This window comes from Apteryx mantelli, chromosome 5 (assembly GCF_036417845.1).
Source record: "Apteryx mantelli isolate bAptMan1 chromosome 5, bAptMan1.hap1, whole genome shotgun sequence".
In the NCBI taxonomy this organism is placed as follows: Eukaryota; Metazoa; Chordata; class Aves; order Apterygiformes; family Apterygidae; genus Apteryx; species Apteryx mantelli.
This window is the reverse complement of record NC_089982.1, coordinates 55,088,549-55,108,938: the sequence shown is the minus strand read 5'-3', so window position 1 is coordinate 55,108,938 and position 20,390 is coordinate 55,088,549.

Below are 20,390 nucleotides of genomic sequence, written 5' to 3'. Positions count from 1 at the left end.
AACTGCAATTCAGCAACAGAAACGTGTCAACTGTTGTGGCTTAATGGCAGGGGGAATCAATTCCCGATGTAGCTTTTTGCTAGGAAAAGCATCTCAAAAGTACATTAGCAGATGAAGCTATTAAAAACAGAGGCTCATCTAAAAGATTTTCTATTGACTTCCACAAGACTTTGACTAGACATTTGAATAAACATTAAAACTCTGAGGTTCTCATGAAATGGTCATAAATACTTGTCTCCTAGATTTTGAGCAATGAGAACTGAATTATATTACTGCAACTAAAAAATGCTGGGATGAGGTGTAATTTGTTAGTCTACTCTAATGAAGTCTCCCTGTCTCATCTAAGAAGAACTGGAAAATAATGTCCGAACATAAGAAAACTAACTAGAAAACTGAATCAAAAGCACATACCCTTCACTGTAAGTCATGTATATACTGTTCATCAAACAGAAGAATGAGAGCCATAAAAAGAAATGATTCATAGGAGTCAAACAGGTTGAATGTTGTTCTAGTATCTGCTACATTTTCCATAATGTTTTTTTATAAATATTTCACAATTCTGCCCTGATGTGATTTTGTCATCTGGAACTGAATTCATAATATTATATATTTTATAAATTTTGTAATTTACTACATCAGATAAAGGTGAAGTGATAAATGACATATAAACTGCTAACAGCTTCCTAGGTGCCAGCAACCATGTTCCATCTCACTTGTTTAAGCACAAGCAAACAAAAAGTAGTTGTATCCCAGGAAATGAACGTATTTATTTAACTTGATAGAACTGTACTCACAGTCAGTGGAGAAAGCCCAGTGATGTAACTTAAAATAATTATGGCAAAACTCAAAAAAAAAAAAAAAAAAAAAAACCCTCAACAGCTGTCTTGTCTGAAACTAGACTGGGAGCATAAAAATCATCAATTTATGATACAGAGGGGACAAAGTCTTTCAGCCTAGCAGCATGACATATCTCTATTAAAACGGTAAAAAGGTATGAATCTCAGGAGTTACTACAAAGTTGTTAAACAGTAACTATTTGGCATCTTTCATTTTGTAGAAAATAACATGCACTGATACTATTATGAAAACTGAGTTAAAAACACTTCAAAACATTAATGCAGACTGTGCAGATGTGACGCAGATGTTACATAATGCAGATATGAAAGATACAGAAATTCCAAAAGGAAAAGGGGGGGGCTGAATTTTGCCGAAATATAATGCTAAATGAGATAAGCAGATTACATTGACAATGAGACAAAATTGCAGAAAAACAGTAATCAGAGCAACCAAGATATCACACTTTAATGATATAACATAACCACAATTAGTTACAACAAACAAAACCAAAATTATATGATAAATCAAATCTCATCAGAATAAATAAGTTGAACCTACATTAAATATTTTTAGGCTTTCCAACAGCTACAGATTAAGGAGTCAGTCCTAAGGAAAAAGGAAAGTCCATCCGTCTGTCCCCAATGAAACGTAGTTTGGGCAAGCCCCTGCAAGGTGCTCAGTGCCCCTCAGCGGCCAGCCCGAGCACCCCCACTGCAGACACCTGCAATCCAGTCAGAGGTGCTCTTCTCTCTCACTTGCTATATGGACACAGCAGATAAATCAATCTGAGCTTTGATTTCCACTTTCAATGGCAAAACCATTAGTATCACAGCACCTAACTGCAAGGCAATTGTATGGATCTAGCGCCATCTCACACGGCATTGTAATTAAAAGAAAAGCCAACACCATACGGAAACAGCAGGTCCCATAGTAAGTGGACTAACAAGAAGTTAACAAAACAAAATGGAGCAGGAATCATCCTCCCATACAGTTCCATTGAAATCAAGATTTCTCTTGATATGATTCATTAGATACAGAGACTTGTGATGAAAAAAGCACTTTATAAAAGTTAGAAAAAGTCATGAAAGTTCGTAACTTTTAGATAGGATAGCTTCCTATCTAAAAGTCTTACTTTACTTTTAAAGTTCTCAGCAGACAAACTTGAATGGTACCAACCTTTAGTCCAAAGCCCAAAAAAGGACAATGTTTAAAAGTTCTTTATAGTGTGACTTGAATGAAATCAAGCACCATGCTACAAGGTTTCCAGGGACAGCCACTGTCCATTTGGTTCAGGTAACAAACTTTACTTCAAGATCCTTAATACTAAGTCTCACGTGGGAGTGCTTACATTTATAGATCTTAATTCTATGTTTTTGCGACGCAAGAAGCAACTCTGTCAAGCTTTGCCATTACGAAATCCAATTAAAAAAAAAAAAGTAGATAAACCATATAGAATTTACTAAGAACACAGAAATACAACATTTACGAACAAATCAAAATCCATGTGCACAGTCTATTGTTTAAATCATTTGGAAAAGTTAATACATATTTTCTTTCATAAATAGTTAAAAACAAAGAAACAAAACCCCTGTCTCTTTTCAATTGCAATTTACATCCTTTCCACAACCCAATCTAAGTTTAAAACAAGCAACTAAAAGAGATAACCCTAGCCTATATCATAACAGCTAAAAGCATGACAGTTGAAAAGAAAAAATTCAAAAATATAGAATGTTTTATTTTAAACTGGAATATATATTTTTAAAAATCCAGCAGCTAAAAATAGAGGTATAACAACTGTTCAGAAAGCATAGTGTGTGAAAAGTATATAAATATTACTTTAGATTCCATCCTGCCCGAAAATAGAGAGATATGTACAAAGAAAAGTCAGTCTTGTTTTTATTCTTTCATTCAGCAGAAATCTGAATGAAACTACATGCAAGAGCAGACCTGCAATCAAAGGTGCAAATACATCATCATTCTAGTTAAAATTCTAGTCCTATATTCTGTTATAAACACTTAGACATTTTAGGACTGTTCTGAATTATCTTCCAACAATAAATGAGACAAAGACAACTCTTTGTAGCAAAAAGTCATTTCTGCAAAGGCAGGGTCCAGAAATCTATGGATTCTGCAGCAAACCAGCCAGAGACCTGCAGCCTGGCGCCCTGGGCTGGCAGCTCTCTCCAATGAAGAGTTCAGTGAAAAAGAGGATCTCAAAGAAGGCAAGAGTCCAAGAGCTGATCTTCTTATCCACATATTCACAACACATTTCTATCTCTCCTTTTATACAGTAAAAAGGAACACTTTTACCATCTTTTACAACATAATACAGAGGCATGCATCGACCAAATATAACCATTTACATACTAGTTTTCAGCAGCAGCATGAAGGGAGAGCTCTTGCACCAAGTGTTGCAAGATTATGAGTGGGAATTCCTATGTTAAGCACAACAGAATTGTCCAGGCTTTTGACTCTTAAGGTTGCATCATCCATGACAATAAAGGTCATTATCCGGGAGGTAGAGACGTCTGAACCCTTATGTTTTCCAAGTTACTAGTTGTCTATTGAACCTAAGTATTGGTGGCAGTATTCTAAAAATATAGCTAAGAATACTACTAAAGCATTTTTGTGTGCAAAGTGATCAGCCACTAGATAGTGAACAAAAACTGGAAGTTATCTTGACTAAATATTCATGTTAGCACCCAAGTGAACTATTTTTCAGGTAGAGGGTCTTTTATATAGTTGTTTTAAGATAAAATTCTGAAAACACCAAATGGAGGGTCTGCTTACAAAGGTAGTGCTCTAAATTCCGATTCTAATTTGCGCTAACATACTTGGTTACAATCACAGTTTTCTTGCTGTTATTTTATAAAATAATTGATTCGGACTACTCCACTGTAAACACATCTGACTAAGAGGTGTTGCAAAGAAAAGCATGTTTCTACCCTGTAGGTTACAAATGCTGTAAAGACGTCAAAATCCTAGACACAACCCAGGACAAATGGCAGAAGTACAATACACTTGAAATTATTTAAGTACATAAAATAAATTAAACATGCCTAAGCTATAGAAAATTAGGCAGTGATATATTTGAGAAGTCATTTTAGGCTCATTACTCATTACTGTCCCTAATTTTAGAATGTATCATTCCAGACATTTCAAGTGGGCATTACTACATAAGGCTTTTAATGATCATTTATATATTACACTGGAACGTATTTACTGACCTAATCGATGGAAAAAATACAGTCTGTTCCTCCAAGTTTTTAATTAATGCATTTTTACCGCACACTAAAACAAAGGGATGACTTAGCAGATGTTAGTATCATGGCATAGCTAACATTAGTCAAAGAGAAATCATTCGCAGGTATTAATTTCATGCACATTCCTTTAATTACACATAAAGTCCTTCAAATAGCTGGGACTTGCCTTTGCATGTGCTTTTATTTAAGAGGTGGTAATATTTAAGAAAGTGGTAAATACAAGAAGTATCACAGGAAAAATATCCTGTATGCACTCATTACCATTTTTCTCCAACAGTCCAGGGCGGGTGGGGATCCTTAATGTACAAAATAACAAGAAAAACCTTAAGCTCATGCATAAGGTTTTTCCAGATTCCCTGTAAATTTTTAGAAGAGGCCTGCCAAGAGATAAGGTAGAATGACGACACAATGAACATGCTGTTTCTCCTACATCAGTTCCCGACTTTCGGTCTATATTTTTCTTCTCTTCAATTGCAATTTTGCAACTCAGGGCATTTTCATACTTCTCTGAAAAGCCTGGTCACCATGCCCTAATGAGGTGGATAACATTTTTCATTTCAGAACATAACATTTTATTTTTAATACCACAAATCCTTAAGCTTTTTTTCCATTTTTCTTTTTTCTTTTTTTTTGCTTAAAAAAGGGGGGGGGGCTTGGAATGTCTAATTTTTTATACTATTCCTCTCCTGCATCTAACTGTTCCTCATACTTTTAATTTTTCTTTTATTATTACCATTTCATTTATAAAAATATCTTTTATTGATAACTCTTCCAAACATGAAGCTTTGGAAATCTTTTAGAGTAGCACAGTGAACTGTGGAAAAAAAAACCAAAACCACTAAAGAAAAATATTATCTCACATAAGTGGCAAAAAGTAGTGAACCAACTCAGGAAAGAGAAAAATGAACATTTAACTCCTGTTTCCAGGTGTGAAAAAGATCTCTTTTAGCCATATAAAATGGAAGAAATTGCAAATAAATTCTAGATTTTAAAAGCAAGTTACATGATTTAAATAAACTCCCTTGTTGGTGAAAAAGTATTGGTCAGGGAGTTTTTGCTCACAGATTTTTAGAGTCTTTTTGCAACAGCTTGATTACAAAGTACTAGCTAATTAAAATACTACTATTGCTTAAAATAATCATCATCATCATCATCATCATCATCATCATTCTACTTCCTGAATGGGGGGGGGGGCGGGCGGGGGAGAGAGAGAAGTTTGACAACATTTGCTTGGAAACTCTGTACATTTTCCCTACTTAACTCTTAAGTGGATTCCTTCTCAGATTCTTCAGTTAGTCTATGTTAGCAAGCAGTACAGACCTAGCGAAGAAAACGTAAGCTAGCACTCAGATTTACTACATCTCTATCTATACACTATCTATTATAATAACAACTTTAGCAATCCAAAGGCATTGAGACTCAATCATACACGTCTTTAACCTGCTAGAGCAGTTCCTAGCATGATTTTAGATGAATTAAAGATCACTGTCCCAAATAATTTCAAAGCACAATCCAGTGCTTAACATGCATCGCGGACCATTCCTAATACGCCGCTTGCCCATGACCATGGAAGCTGAGAGACAGTCCAGACGCAAACTATCCCATGTTTTACAAGCCACAGAGGGTACCTGAGCACGGCATTTATGCGCACAAGCACAGCTAGAGGGACACTTCATCTTACTACAAAGCTCAATATTCATCAATCTTCCCCCCCCCCACCAAACCCATTACCAAAAATAATGTTCCTCCGTGTTATCTGTATTCCAGCTATGCAGAGTCTCAGTGATTAGCAAATACCTACTTATATAATTATGCCATAATGTTTTCAAGGAAAAAAAACAGAATTACATAAAAGACAGGGCCCACAAAAATGACATACCACATGCTTTTACTTCTAAGGGAAATTTCTTGACAAAAAACATTTATGCAATTTTAGAAGTGCCTTTGTGGTTCCAAAAATGCAACCGTCCACCTTAATAAGAATGCCCTAACATCAGGGTGGGCCTGTTTTCATGGTCATCTAATTAAGTGTGCAATTGTACTGACAACATAATTAGCCATCTAATCGTACATTCAAGTTTAATCAGTGCATAATATATGTAATTATTTACAGTAGACCAGAGCAGTTTGTGATGGTATGACCTGTTTCAAATTAAGAAGGAGTGATCAAATTCTGAAATTGTAGAAATCTGCTATTTGGGAACAGAGGAAAAACAAAACACTCATATCCCAAATTTAAGCCATGAGATAACAGGTTTTAGGGTAGTAGTTTAACTACTAAGTAAAAGAAAACTTATTTCAGAGATATCAGATTAAAAAAAAAAAAAACTTCCAGGTTAATGTAGTTAACATTTTAAATTTAGCAACGGTAATAGCTAGTTCTCACCTACTGCTGCCTTTATTGTAGCTATAAAAGCTATGATTTGTTTAAATTAATGCAAAAGCAAATCAAAAGCTGCCTGATCAGACTAATGAACATAAAGGTAATATGGTACAGTTATATTAATGAGCCTGAGGACACAAAACATTTTCCCACCTCTTTTTTTCTTTTGGAAAGTGTTTTTTTGGAAATACTTACTGTTCAGTCACTATTAACAGCTTCAGCAACACTTGTGCGCAGACATACATAGTCAGAGAGCAGATCTTTATTCTGACAGGACTTAAACGACATGTAAATATTCCTTCTTTATATTTCATTAGACCACTATTTAACTATTTCAACATAACACACTTGAAGGACCTGAAAAACATCAGCTTTCTTCAGATTTAAATACATTCTGAAAACCTAGCCCTTTCTGGTAATGAGTTTCAATACTAATTTAAGTTCTAAAGTGCTCGAGTACTTTCTAGAAGCTTTACATTGTAGCACTGAACAGTTACATCTTTTAATTTTATTAAGTCTTACAGTATACAGGCTGCAGTTAATAAATAACATTAACAGGAAACTACTAAAAAAAAAAAAAAACGGGCATATATCTACACAATTAACAGCATATGCACATACAAAAAAATACCCGCGAAGCCCTTTGGCAGATCTGTTTGCAGTCTGCGCAGCAGGGCTTTAGACAACGGAGCTCCAGAGCCTGCACGGAGCCCCGCCAAGGCTCAGCTCGCCAGTCCTGAACAAACCTTCACATGAATCATTCAGTTTTCCCCACCAAGAAAATATTTAACAACTTAATAAATTGCCTGTAAACCTACTGAGAAACTCTAAATGAGACCTACAGCATTATTCAAAGAATACATGTTTTCACCTGGATGAAAGATAGAGTCTAGTAGGAATCTTATGTCAGAAAGTGGAATAACAAAAGTGGATAAACATATGCCAATTTATACAAACCATGTAGAATCCTTTTATACTGATTTTTAATGAATGTGTAAAAATAAATTAAATGCCTGCAGTAGCCTACAAATTTCTAACTGAAATTTAATGATTATTTGGGTTTTCGATGTGAAACAAGGCTTCCATAAGGAAGCTAAAAGCTGATGGAACTTTAGGAATACAGGAAAAAAATTCACAGTATTTTCTTTGAACAGCTGACATTCTGTCTACCTACAAAAAAATATTCAAAAGAGCAAACAAACGTATGCAGTGAAACTATATTGGGCGGGGGGGGAGTAAAAACGAAATCAGTCAAGTGAAAAGATGAATTTTTATTTCCTCAGAAATTCTCATGTTGTGAAGTTAAACAAAAGTAAGTTTTGTGTCTGGGTGTTCATCCCTGAATTCTCCTCTCCTGTGGCTATGCAATTTTATGTCACCATATTACTATTAGGCCAAAGCAATGGAGGAAGGAGAAAAAAACAAGAACAAAGAAAAAAAACACCACATCCCCCCCAGCAATTGTTAGGCCCTCTCATTGTCTGTTTAGTATTTCTGTCATCAGTGTGAATGGTGTTGGTCCTAACTATAAAATTTACAGTTAGTCATTCACTGCAAGAATGGAATCAAAAGGTTGAAGTACATATGTAATTTTTTTTGCATTTAGAACAGACCTGGAATAATACACTGTCTGTTACTCAAGATGTATCTCCCCCCTGCCCGTGGCTCAAGTATTGGACTGTGTCTCTATCAGTCTGGTTTCAGTTTCTACCTTTGCTATTCCATAATACATACAGATGCCACCAATATGCTTCATGCAATGCATTATTTAAAAATGAAGGCATTTTTGTCCCTATCACTCACAGCTTAACCACTTTGTACCAACTGAAATTCCTATGTTGGGCAACAGTGGTCTTTGAGCACCATCTGACAAAGCTAGTTTATTTTCTTTCTCTGCAAGCAGAAACACACTTTTATCAAATTCAGCTCTTCTCAGCCACACGAAGGATTCACAATATAACATAAGTTTAGTTCCTTTTTCCCCTACAACTAGTAGGGATGGAAGTAGGGTGAAGAGGCACCTTATTTTACCACCCTCAAACTTGAGGTTACCACCCTCAAATATGTTGAATATGGCAACATATTCAGCCATCTCGGCACTGTAAGAAGTAGCGTTCCATGTGATAGATTTGTATCTTGGAGTAAAGAAGAAAGAAATATATAGAACTTTCCCAATAGAATTTCTCCTCCCCCCCAACCCCCAAAGCAATCCCATACCTGGTCTCCATCATTCTCCTCCTCATATCCATCGAAGCACCTTTTCTTCCAGACCAAGTCATCCTTATTTTTTCATCTACCCATTAGGTCCATTAATAGACTTCTAAAGCAGGAAACAGCTTTCACTTCCACAGTCCTCTATGCCTTGCATAGGTCTCACAACCATCTATTACTTCTTCCTGCTCTCTACAAGGTAAAGCTACGGCTAGTCCAAACTTAGTGACAGAAAATTGATGCCAATTATTTTCTTGACTACAACTGAGTGAAAATACACTTAAAGCAGTATAAAAGTCTGCTTCAGTCAAAATCTGAAGACAAATCTATATCCTGAAGAACTTGCAAACTGAGTGACCAAGAGCAACAAAAAAGACAACGTACCAGGACACACAAGGTAGTTAATTATTTTGTTTATTTGGGAATCACAACATAAACGAACTCTCTAAAGTGTTTGGCATAGAGAACTGGCTGGAATGCAATTTCTCAAACAACCCAAAAAAGCATTTTGTAAGCCAAAGTATAAAAGACTCACAAAATGAATTTGAGGCGTCCAGCTGGTATTGTTGGAATGTGAAGGTGGGAGAGAGTAATCTTAAAGGTGAGATCAAGTATACAGACCAATGATTAAGTGAAACTGAAGAGCATTTGACCTTGGATGTACGTGCTGCATGATTAAATGTGACACAGCAGAAATGGGTGGATTGTAGGGAAATCTGTGGAAATATTAAAGTATAATTATTTACTGTGAGGAAGAAAAAAACTGGCAGCCTACTGCAACACTGGAAGAAACAACATACAAGAAACAGGTGAAACAATCATGGCTGCTAATGAAGTTGTTAAAATAATAAAAGGCTGGAATTTTTGTTATACATACTGCTGGAGAAAAGAAATGGGAGAATGAAATGTAGCAGGACTTAGAAGCACTTTGCCTACACGGCAGAGACATGAAGACCCATTCTAAATACCTTTATTACCATAGTTTCCATTCACATAGCTCTGCACGGCACCTACATGATGACTCCTAAAGAACTCTGACCTACATGGCATCTATTGCCAGGAAAGATGACTTTCTCCAAACCTCACCCAACAGCACATTAACGTGCTACTGAAAGCTGCAGTAAGCACTTTCTGTATCCAAGCAAATTTTTTCCAAAAAGATTTAGGAAACCTCACATTCCAAGGATCACCTTTACAAACACTCGTTCAGCATGAGCACCTGAAGTCTGGTCATACTCAGAGCTTCAGCGCCTCTAAAGAGTTATTTGCAATCAGTTGAGTTTAACTAGCTACATCCATTTAAGGACAAGGATTGAGGTCAGAGGAAAGTAGGGTTTCAGTACTGCCTCAAAAACTCTTTTGCAATACTCTATCACAAATCTCTTCAGCAGTCTCAAATTCTGCGCTTTCTGGAACTACTTATAAAATTCATCTCTCCTTTAAATGCAAGCTTTCTTCAAAAGATCATTTTCAACCTGATTTCTTTTTCAACATCTTATTTTTACCTGCACCAATTCTGTAGTTAGTTTTTCCACTGGTTTTCACTCCTTAAAACTTTCCTACCCTCCTTCTGAAAAAACAAAGTAAACTATGCTTTGCTAACAATATATCACTCAACTGCATTCAGCTTTTTTATTTTCCAGAATAAGATTCTGGAGCTGTCCCTGCTATTTTTGAATCCTCAGCAAGAGGACATTCTAGTATCTGCTTAAGTTTATGAATAACTACAAAATTAAGTTGTGTAAAATTAACTTTATTAAAGAAATAAGGAAACATTTCAGTTTTCTGCATATCTATTCATTCCTTGCTGCATACAATAAATTCCAATATTTACCTTCTAACAAAGAAATATCCCCCAAACACTTTCATTTCCTACAGCCAAGAGTCTTTTAGAAGAGTTTTTGAAGTAAAGTTGTTTTTTTGTTTGTTTGTTTGTTTTAGTATTTATATATTTCCCATTAAGAAGAAATATTTCACATTTAGTCTGGGTGTTTATGTTTATAAATGAAATTTGGTCCATCATTTTAATTATCACTATTTGATTTCTTCATGATGCAGAAGAACAGCATTGAAAGATGTATTTTATATTCATGCTCCATAAAGAACATTTCTGATAAATACAGTGAAGCAAATGAACTGCTTTTTTTACAGTAAGGACCAATATGTTTGAATATTTTTGGCACAGTAAATGTCCTTGATATTGCTGGTATAATTAAATTGCAGATTTAGTGAGGGGTTTATTGTTTGTTTGTTTGTTTTTAACTCCTCCTTTCCAGAGGGACTAATTTGCCTTACAGAAATTTGTTATAGCATTTAAATAAATAGTTAATGAGGGACTATTTACAGCTGCACCTGCTCTTATCTGCAGCATTGAACTATAACCACACTGTCACTTCCCTGATTCAGGCAGCCAATAACTACTAATACAAGAGCAGCATAATTAAAGAGAATTCCATCTGCTGAATGATCCTCCCTTTTTGTTTTGTTTTTCTAAGAATGAAGAATGTAGATACAAGCCAATATGAAGTCTATTTTGCTGAAGAGGCTATTTGTTTATAAAAATACACAAGACAATCTCTTTCTCCAACACACTTGAGTCTCTCCCATTGCTACTGAAAGAAGGAATAAAGTTTCAGACTCAGTAGCCTAATTAATTAAATCTATATCACACATTGTAACCCATAAATACAGAAAACTAAGCACTTGTTTCTTTGTTTTTTAATGGGAGTAAGAAGTAGCAACTCAGCTAAAGTCTTACATTTATTGAAGTGTGCAAATCTAACTGTATTTCAAATGCTTCACAATCAAGCCCATAGAAGCTGGAAGACAGCTAACATTTCAAAATATGGAATGAAGAAGAAAGTGCTTTTTGTCCTCTAGTATCAGCTCCTCTCTGCCTGTCTTCAGCTACTTTTCCACAGTGGTTAAAATTCTGGTTTTGGATAAGGAGATACTTTATTTTGACTAATAAATAACAGTGATTTTATCTTACAGCTTCTGAGAATACTGGGCACAGAATAAATGACTGCTGAAGTAAGAAAAGTGATTTATTCTATAATCAATACATTCATTCATATTCATATTCAGCCAAATTATTCATTTTTGGCTACTATTTTGCCCTTATTAAAAGAAAACAAACAAAAAAATGGAAACAAAAAAAAACCCAAAAAACCCAAAAACCCTACCGTAGGCTTGCTAACTCCTAACTAGTGCAGTCAATGGCACACTCCTTACTGACTTCAGTGCTCCCATGATTTCACTAAACTTCTTGTTCAGCTGCTGTACAGGTTTTAATTACAGTATGCCAAATACTGGTGATCCACCACTGAGCTGCATTAATGTTTTTACTATTGAAGATTCATTTTCAAAAAGCAATTTGATGCAGTTTCTCACCCACTTTCTGAAACTAGTACCAATGGTATTATAATCACCAGTTTCTACACCAACTTTTTCCCCCCCAGTTATTACTTTGTATTGATACGACACAGCTAAAGCTGAGTTCAGACATCTCCCTGATGTTTTTTTTTATTTGAAAGAGACACATCCATGTAAAAGACAAGCTCTATCTACAACAGTTACAACTATGACCCTAAAATTTCATGTACCCCAGTTTTTATTATCATCACAGTGGATTGGGTACTTTAACACAATTTTTTCACAAATTTCATAAAATAAAATTGTCTTGTTACAAGTACTTATCTCCTAGCTACTATTCTTTGTAAAATACTGAACTAATAAATTATTCTAATCACATATAAAGAGTTACAAAGCATGCATTTCTAAAATGAATCAAACACTTGATATTTTATCATTATTTGTAGTGAAAAACTCTGAATATTTGTTCCCAGGTATTTAGAACTCCACAAAAATAAAAAAACCCAACACTTATGCTCAACATTTTAGAAGCTTTAAACTTTAAGAACTTTGCACTTAAATGTTTAATCTATATACAGAAACTTAAAGGTAAGAATATTTTGGTGTTTTATTTTGAAAAGATTCAGATAACCTGCAGGTATTAAAATATACTATACAGAGTGGGAATCATCACTTTTTTCTTTATCCAAATTACTACTATTTTACATGTATAATTCCCCTTATTAGCCTGAACAAAAAGATTTTAATTTTACCAAGTGATTTAAGTACCCACTGAAATATTGATAAACTTTATCAGCAAGAAAACTTGAGGTTGTAAACAGCAAATACACAGGCCCTTGTTATATAGTCTGTGTACGTAGGCGTGTACACACATACATATGATACAGATATTTGTAGCTTTGCTGAATCCTCTAGCATTAACTTCAAACTATCCTCAAGAAAAGCACTCTGGTATTTGTGGATATATCTGTTTTGGTAACAAACCAAAGAACAGCAGTGAAGTTTAGCACCAATAAAATTGTTAGGAAACATAAGCGCTAGCTGTTGCTAAAAACATACAACAGGTCTCAAGCCCTATTACTACAGGTGAAAATTCGCCCCGAGACTGCTTCACTACCCCACACTTCAGACGTGTCCTTGCAATTATGTCCCACTGCATTACTTTGTAGGATCAATACCTTTATAAGGACTCACTCAGTAATATTAACTGTATAAGGACTCACTCTGTAATATTAACTATATAACCCCTCACTTTATTTTACTTTAACCAATCCATTAACAAATGGCTTATACCCTGCCCTACGACTTTTTTTAAAAATCCATCAGAATCGTAAATGACCACCTGGATGAATAGGTGAAGGTGAACTTGCATCCAAAATGTTTGGATGGAAGATAAATTTGGATTAGAGCACAGGTTTGGACCCAAACTTGAAATAAAATCTAGCCCTTCCATAATAAAATAAATACCATTTTGTATACCTACTCTGGAAGGATTTTTTCAGTTTGAACCTAATCCAAGAAGCTTTGATTAAACTTGATGTTTACATTGCTTAGCTCTCCACTCTAGAGCTCAGCATGGGACTACAGAAGTGCAGTGATCCTTAGGATACACACTGTTTCATAAGCCGTATTTAATGAATTCTTTAACTGCAGAGAGAATGTTAATGTGGTGAGTCTTGAACCATAATAATGATGCTTAAAAGTAATTGTAAATAGCACAGTTTTCAGTTCAGAAAAGATCTGCTTTTGTCTTGGCAGCAGCAATCACAAAGGAAGTTTGTCCTATACCATTATAGAGCCTAAATAACAGACTATGATCCCCCCCCCCATATGGATTCTAAGAACACATAAGAAACATGTCAGTACTTAATGCACAGGCTAAAAAGCACTAAGGACTTAGTTGCTTGATTCCATTTCATTTATTTTCACAAAATTATAAATACTTCATTTGTTTGGTATTTATGTTTATGCATATCTCTTCCCATTGTTTTATGTACAATTTTTCTTCCTAACTGGGGGGAAAAAAATAGCGGAGATCGCCTTAGGTCCACAAGCAACGTGTAGTACATTTTGATAGCTACCCAAGATAAACACATTAACAGCTCTAGTTATTTTGAGTTTTGGGGGGTTTTTTGTTTGTTTGTTTGTTTTTAAAGTCATATTCATAGTCATTACAGACGGATAGCATGTATTTCACCCACTGTATAAACTACTTGTGCTTCCTGGTCAATAAGAGAATTAGGGTGATCGGACAAATAGGATTCAAGGAAAGATGCAACACTTGCTTTTTGTCATTTAGGATGTCACCTAAAAAGATTGCACAGTACAGACTATTTTTTAGTCTCAGGTACCTTACAAGACATGGCTGAACTGACTGATGCTAAAAGTACACTTTTCTGGAGGGGAAAAAAAAAAGTTATATGTATATTCTAACATTACTTTAGTTCAGCAAATCAAGAAATATTTACTGTTCTTTTGATAGTATTACATGAGAGGAAAAAACAGAGGCTTAAGAAATTAATGACAGTCTTCTAAGATCAAAGATGATCTGGGTTCCATTTCTGCCAGAAACTTTGCCACATTATGCAATGGTTAAATCTTGATTTTCAATGCCCAGCATACGGGGGGGGGAAATGTGTGTGTGTGTGTGTGTGTGTGTGTGTGTGTGTGTGAGAAAAATACATGGATTGTATTGAAAACACAGATAGAGAACTAATGGAAATCATAGAATTTTCCTCCACATAACAGTCATCTAACAAGGATAAATACATTACAGACTCCGAGATTTTAAGATATGAGGATGATGGAGATCATGTAAGCATTAGATGAGTAAAAGAAGGTAATTAAGTGAGGAAAAACTGCTAACTAAATGAGTATACATAAAAAAGCAACATTTATTGTACACAAGGTACTGTCAAATGAAGGAGACTCAGAAGAAAGAACATTTCTCATTTCTTATTAACTTTAGTCATAGGCATCTCCAAAAACATTTGCACTCACAGCATACACAATGCTTTGTTAAAATGAATTTCTATATATAGGAAAAGGATTTAAAGCATTTTGCTCTCACAGTTCATTCATCTGTAGAAGAATAAATTAAAAATCATGAAAATTGTCAAAATGTTACATTTAATCTAGGTCACTTCCTAAATTGTATATGTTTTATCCAAGTCCACTGACATCGAGGTTGTTAGATTTAACAACCTACAAGCTATTTTAAGCTTATAAATTTATTCATAAAGTCATTTAAAATTTGCAGCAACTTATGTGCCATATTCAAAGCAATGGCCTGAACCCAGAAAAAGCAAATCAAATTTATTATTTTAGCCACAACTTCTGAGATTCAGTGCTAATTATTAAGATCTCATGGCCATCCTAATTTATATGCACAATAAGCTTTGCCTAGCCTTCCATGACAAGATGAGTTTCCTACTAAAATTTAAGTTACTAATTTAGAGCAAAAAAAGGGCAAGAAACTTCACGTCTATCAAAGAGAATTAACATAAGTTTAAGCTTCTGCTCCTAATTTCATGTACAAATGGGGTCATTTCTTTCAAACTGTAATTTTAGAGTGGCATTTTGTTTATAAATTGCCTTGAATTAGTCTAGTCTCTGCATTACCTCTCAAGAAGTGTCCTATACCTCAAATATCTTAAATAAGCTTCAATATTAAATCACAATGATTTACAGTTCTATAGAAATAGAAACTTTGGAAGTTTAAGATTAATGATAAGTCTTAGAATGAATACCCAAGTAGGAAATGATGAAATGAGTAGGAAGGCAGCTTCTATGAAGCCACTTAACTGCTCTTGAGGAGGATACCAAAAAGATTAGCTAACATTGACATAACTGTAGATTTCCCTTGGTAGCAACTGTAATACTTCAAAACACATATCAGCGATACATTAAGATTAAAACAAGCAACTATTTTTGTAAGGAAAATATGCCAGAGATTTTAGAACATTCTTTATCCACCTTGTTTTCCTGCGGAAACAGAAGACATCCCAAAGCAAGCCTTAGACTTTTGCCAGCTATTGGTAGATAACTGAAAGCAAATACATCGCACATGTCACATTAAACTAGATAATGGATCAGATGTTATCAGATAAAAAAAAGTTTTAAAAATGAAGGTTGTTTCTGAAACATATTTGACTATCCTAATTTTCTTCCTCAGGAATGATCTTAACTGATGTTGACAAGTACATTTTTCTGCTTTCCTTGCAGCACTGATCGACTAAGGTGAATCTAGTACCTCAAAATGTGTTTAAGGCTAAACATATCATTTGAGCAACAAAAATGAGCTAGTATTTCCTAGTCATGGAAAAATAAATCCCTTCAGTAAGAGAAAAATCTGAAGCAGAACAAAAGAAAGAAGATTTAGGGAACCAGAAATCTGTAAGTGATCACAAATTTAAAACTACACTGCAAGTATGAGTGTGCATGAGCATACACTCAGTAACACGCGTAAGACCTTAAGCAGTTCTCCATTTTAACAAATGGACAGCTTCCAGGGAACTTTCTGATCATTTTGAAATTCACTTCATGTTTCACTGTCTCCTCTAAGATTACTGTTCAGTTTTCTTTGGCATCTCCAACTACCATTTACCCAAAATATCCTCTTTGAAATTGGCTTACAATAATTTTATTGACAATTTATAATTTGAAATTGGATATTGAAAGAAAATTAAACACAGACAATTAAGCAAATACAAGAGAAATTTTCACTGGAATGGTAACAAAATCAGATTAATAAAGCATTATGACACATTTTGAAAGGAAGATGAGGGAAAAATGAAAGTGAAAAAATAGAATAGTAGAAGGCTTTCACTTCACTTATGTGTTTCCTTTTTTCTTTGATGGTACCCCAAGACAGAGATCTGAAACCCTAGCAGAAAAGATTTTTGGTCTTTGATAAGCTAAAGACAAAACAATCTGTTATGGATATGCCTTTCTGCTTTTATACCCTGTTAATAACTAATAACTTCAGAAAACGTACCTCTGTTATTATCACAATGCGACTGAACTGTATTGTAGTTAAATCTAAAATAGCTGCTAGCAGCCTAGCTGAGCACCAAATAGTTCAGGTCTCAACAAACTGCACAACTGTTTTCCCCTGTTTCTTGGGCAAGCCTAGCACGTTCTGTGCTGCCACAACCAGGCTTCTCTTTATGAATTGGTTGACTAAAAAAGAGAGAAAAAAAAAAAGTTATACACGTTACAGAAGTGGCTGTAATACAGATAGCCTCTCTCCCTACTTCCATCTTTAAACATGAGTTTTAAAATAAAGTTCATTCCACTGATCTTTTTCAGTTCCATATTTCTGCCCAGAGATGGACTGCATTTCCTGCTTCTATATGTGTTATTTTGTAAAGATAACTGCACCTTAATTTGTAGCTTGCCACTGTTGTACAAAGACCTCCAACAAACATTATGTCTAGACGAAATGTGCCTTTTATTCACAATATCACCAAAATCTCAAATGAAGGTTCATCTTACTCTTAGTGCCAGTGCCATGGTGCACTACAGCTACATAATGACAATTCCACCCACAGGCCATGGCCAGATTAATTCTCACCTCATCTCACGCCACAGTCAAGTCTTTTATATTTTGAGAGTTTTCAGTATCCATTCTTATACTACTACAGATATTTGACCAAGACGCAGGTAGCCTATTTGTTTCAAATTACTGAACAAAAAATATTTTGTATATCTTAAATACCATGAATAGATAAAAGCTTCAAACTGAGTTTGGCTTCATTTTTGCCTCCTTTACCAGTCTTTTTGGTTCATTAAGAAGTTAAAGTGATATAACAGTAACTAGTAAAACCCAGAGTACTCAATTCCATTATGTCCGAGTTCACAAATTATGAATGCTACCTGATGAATATGCAGATATAGATCAGTTTCTTAACACAGGGATGAACAGCAAGAGAGGCTCCATAATAATAATAATAAATCCCAAATCTGAACTAAAAAGAATTATCATTGCATTTTATTGATTTTCTATGCCAAATATATTAGGAACTACCAATCTTTAATTAATACAGGAAAAATTAATTGCAGCACTCCATAGGCTGTATAGGATGTATTTTGACATGTGTCCCTACTGATTCATGGATCAAGAAGAAAAAAAATGATGGAAAAGTTTCATTAGGTGGTCCAAGTCTTGATGGAAGTTCAGTTGCAACAGGAGAAGAGGATGAAAACTGAAAATGCTTATATATACCTTTTGATGAAAACATAAGTCTGCATTCCCTTGTGACAGTCCAACAGTGGAATTTTGTAGAACTATGGCCTGCTAATTAGGTCTTCCTAAGCAATCCCAAAGGAAAGCCTGAAAAATATTGACTGCATTTTAAGTTTCATACATACTTGGGCTGTCACTATTAAGGCTATGACACATTTCACAGTACTTCCTTTGATCAGTGACTTAGGTCAGGTGAACCTCAGATCAGGTTAAATGCTGCATCACATTTGACTCCATTTTTTAATCTCAACATACACGTTTTACTAACTGTTTCTGCTTAACCTAATGAACTTTTTAAAGGAGTATTTTAAGTAGAAGATAATTAAATAAATAACAAAGCTGGGAACTTCAAAGATGCAGAAAAAGAATGCTTATTATTAATAGGAAGATTCTCAGCTTGTTGAAGGGAGTGGGAATTCCGAGTTAAGGCAGAACAAATACTGATAAACTGCACATTACTGTATTCAAACCCTCAATCTGAGAAATGACAGTGTACTTTATTCACATAAATACACCTTAAAATAATTTAGATGCAAATGAAAGCCTGGTTTGCATTTTAGTGTGTAATGCGCCGCATGCAATAGAACACAATGCACCTCTTCGAAAGTGTGATTATTTCTGTACTGCTTTTATTTGGCTGTGCTCATAATGATGATCAGAAGGTTTTCTTATTTAAATAAACATAGTCATTTCTTTCTATGTATCCCCAGTTACTCATGAATTCAGTGCTCACATGCTGAGCACTAGAGACAAGCTGCTCAAATAAGACTGACCTGCCATCTAAAATGAGCAAGTCCCTGTGTTCCATAAAGTGAGATATACAGAGCAACTTCTAACCTTCCATTCTATAAAGAGAAGGTTTAATGACCAAATTATGTCCCTTTACATAAAAAAAAACAAAATTTCCAAAATTCTTTTGGTCGACTATATGTATATTTCCAGGTATCTCGTATTAAGCAGGACAGATAAAAGAATGTCTATGCAAATGACATACCAAATAATCACTATGCAACAGTGATGTCTTCTGAGGCCAAATGCATATAGAAGCGCATCTTTAAAATGCAGACACATGCATGAATAAAGTAACATCCTTTAAATATTTTATATTGTAGTCAGTACTTTACTATGTGAAAGTAACAAATAAAATGGGAAGATAATAGAAACAACATCAGAAAGGAAAGGAAATGACTGCTAGGAACCTATTTGTTTTGGCTTCATTCAATAATTGATATACATTGACTTAGAGATCTGGAGCTTGATACCCCTGTGACTGAAACAGCAGTGATAATTTCTGTTCTGGTGTCAGTCTTTCCTGTCTTTAAACCATTTACCCATTTGTGACTGTGTGAATTCTCATCCATCTATGTTGAGATACATACTACCATGGCCAAACATTCTTTGGCTTTCTTTAAGGATCCCTCCACAGCTGAGGTTCTATCCATTACTTCTTTGCTCTTAAACTCAACCTTAGAAAAAATGTGTGGTTTATACAAAATATTTAGGTACAGTATTTAGCTTTGGTTTTTGCTAAATTAAATTTTAAGAATTCTAAGTACATTATTACCTGTTGTGTTGTCATAGCTCTTAAAAATCCTCATCAGAGTAGGAGGGTTGACTGTGGTAGGTGTAGTAGGAGCAAGGCAAACACAGTCTTTCATAAACTGAGTATTTAAGGAAACAGATTCATACTGCGAATGTGAAATTTTCAGGGCATACAGTTTCCCTGCACAGGCATGCACTATGTAAAGCACTTCAGACAGAACCTCAGGGAAGTGAACTCCCAAATAAGCATTATATCCTTTTCTTCAGACACCATATCCATAGTCAGCAAGCATTCGCCATTCTGAAGAACAAACGGATTCTGTATCCTTCATTAGTCACCCTTCTTGACAGATACTCTATGGCTATTTTCATTTGACATTTGTACATTCTGAATCATTCTAGAGTGAAATATATTGCAGTAGACTCTGGTGAAAACCAAACTTTGAGGTTTCCGTTCTAATCAGAAAAGGCTGAGTCCCAGCTGTTGTGTAAATGATATTCAAAATCATCTTTCATCATATCCTGGGCCAAA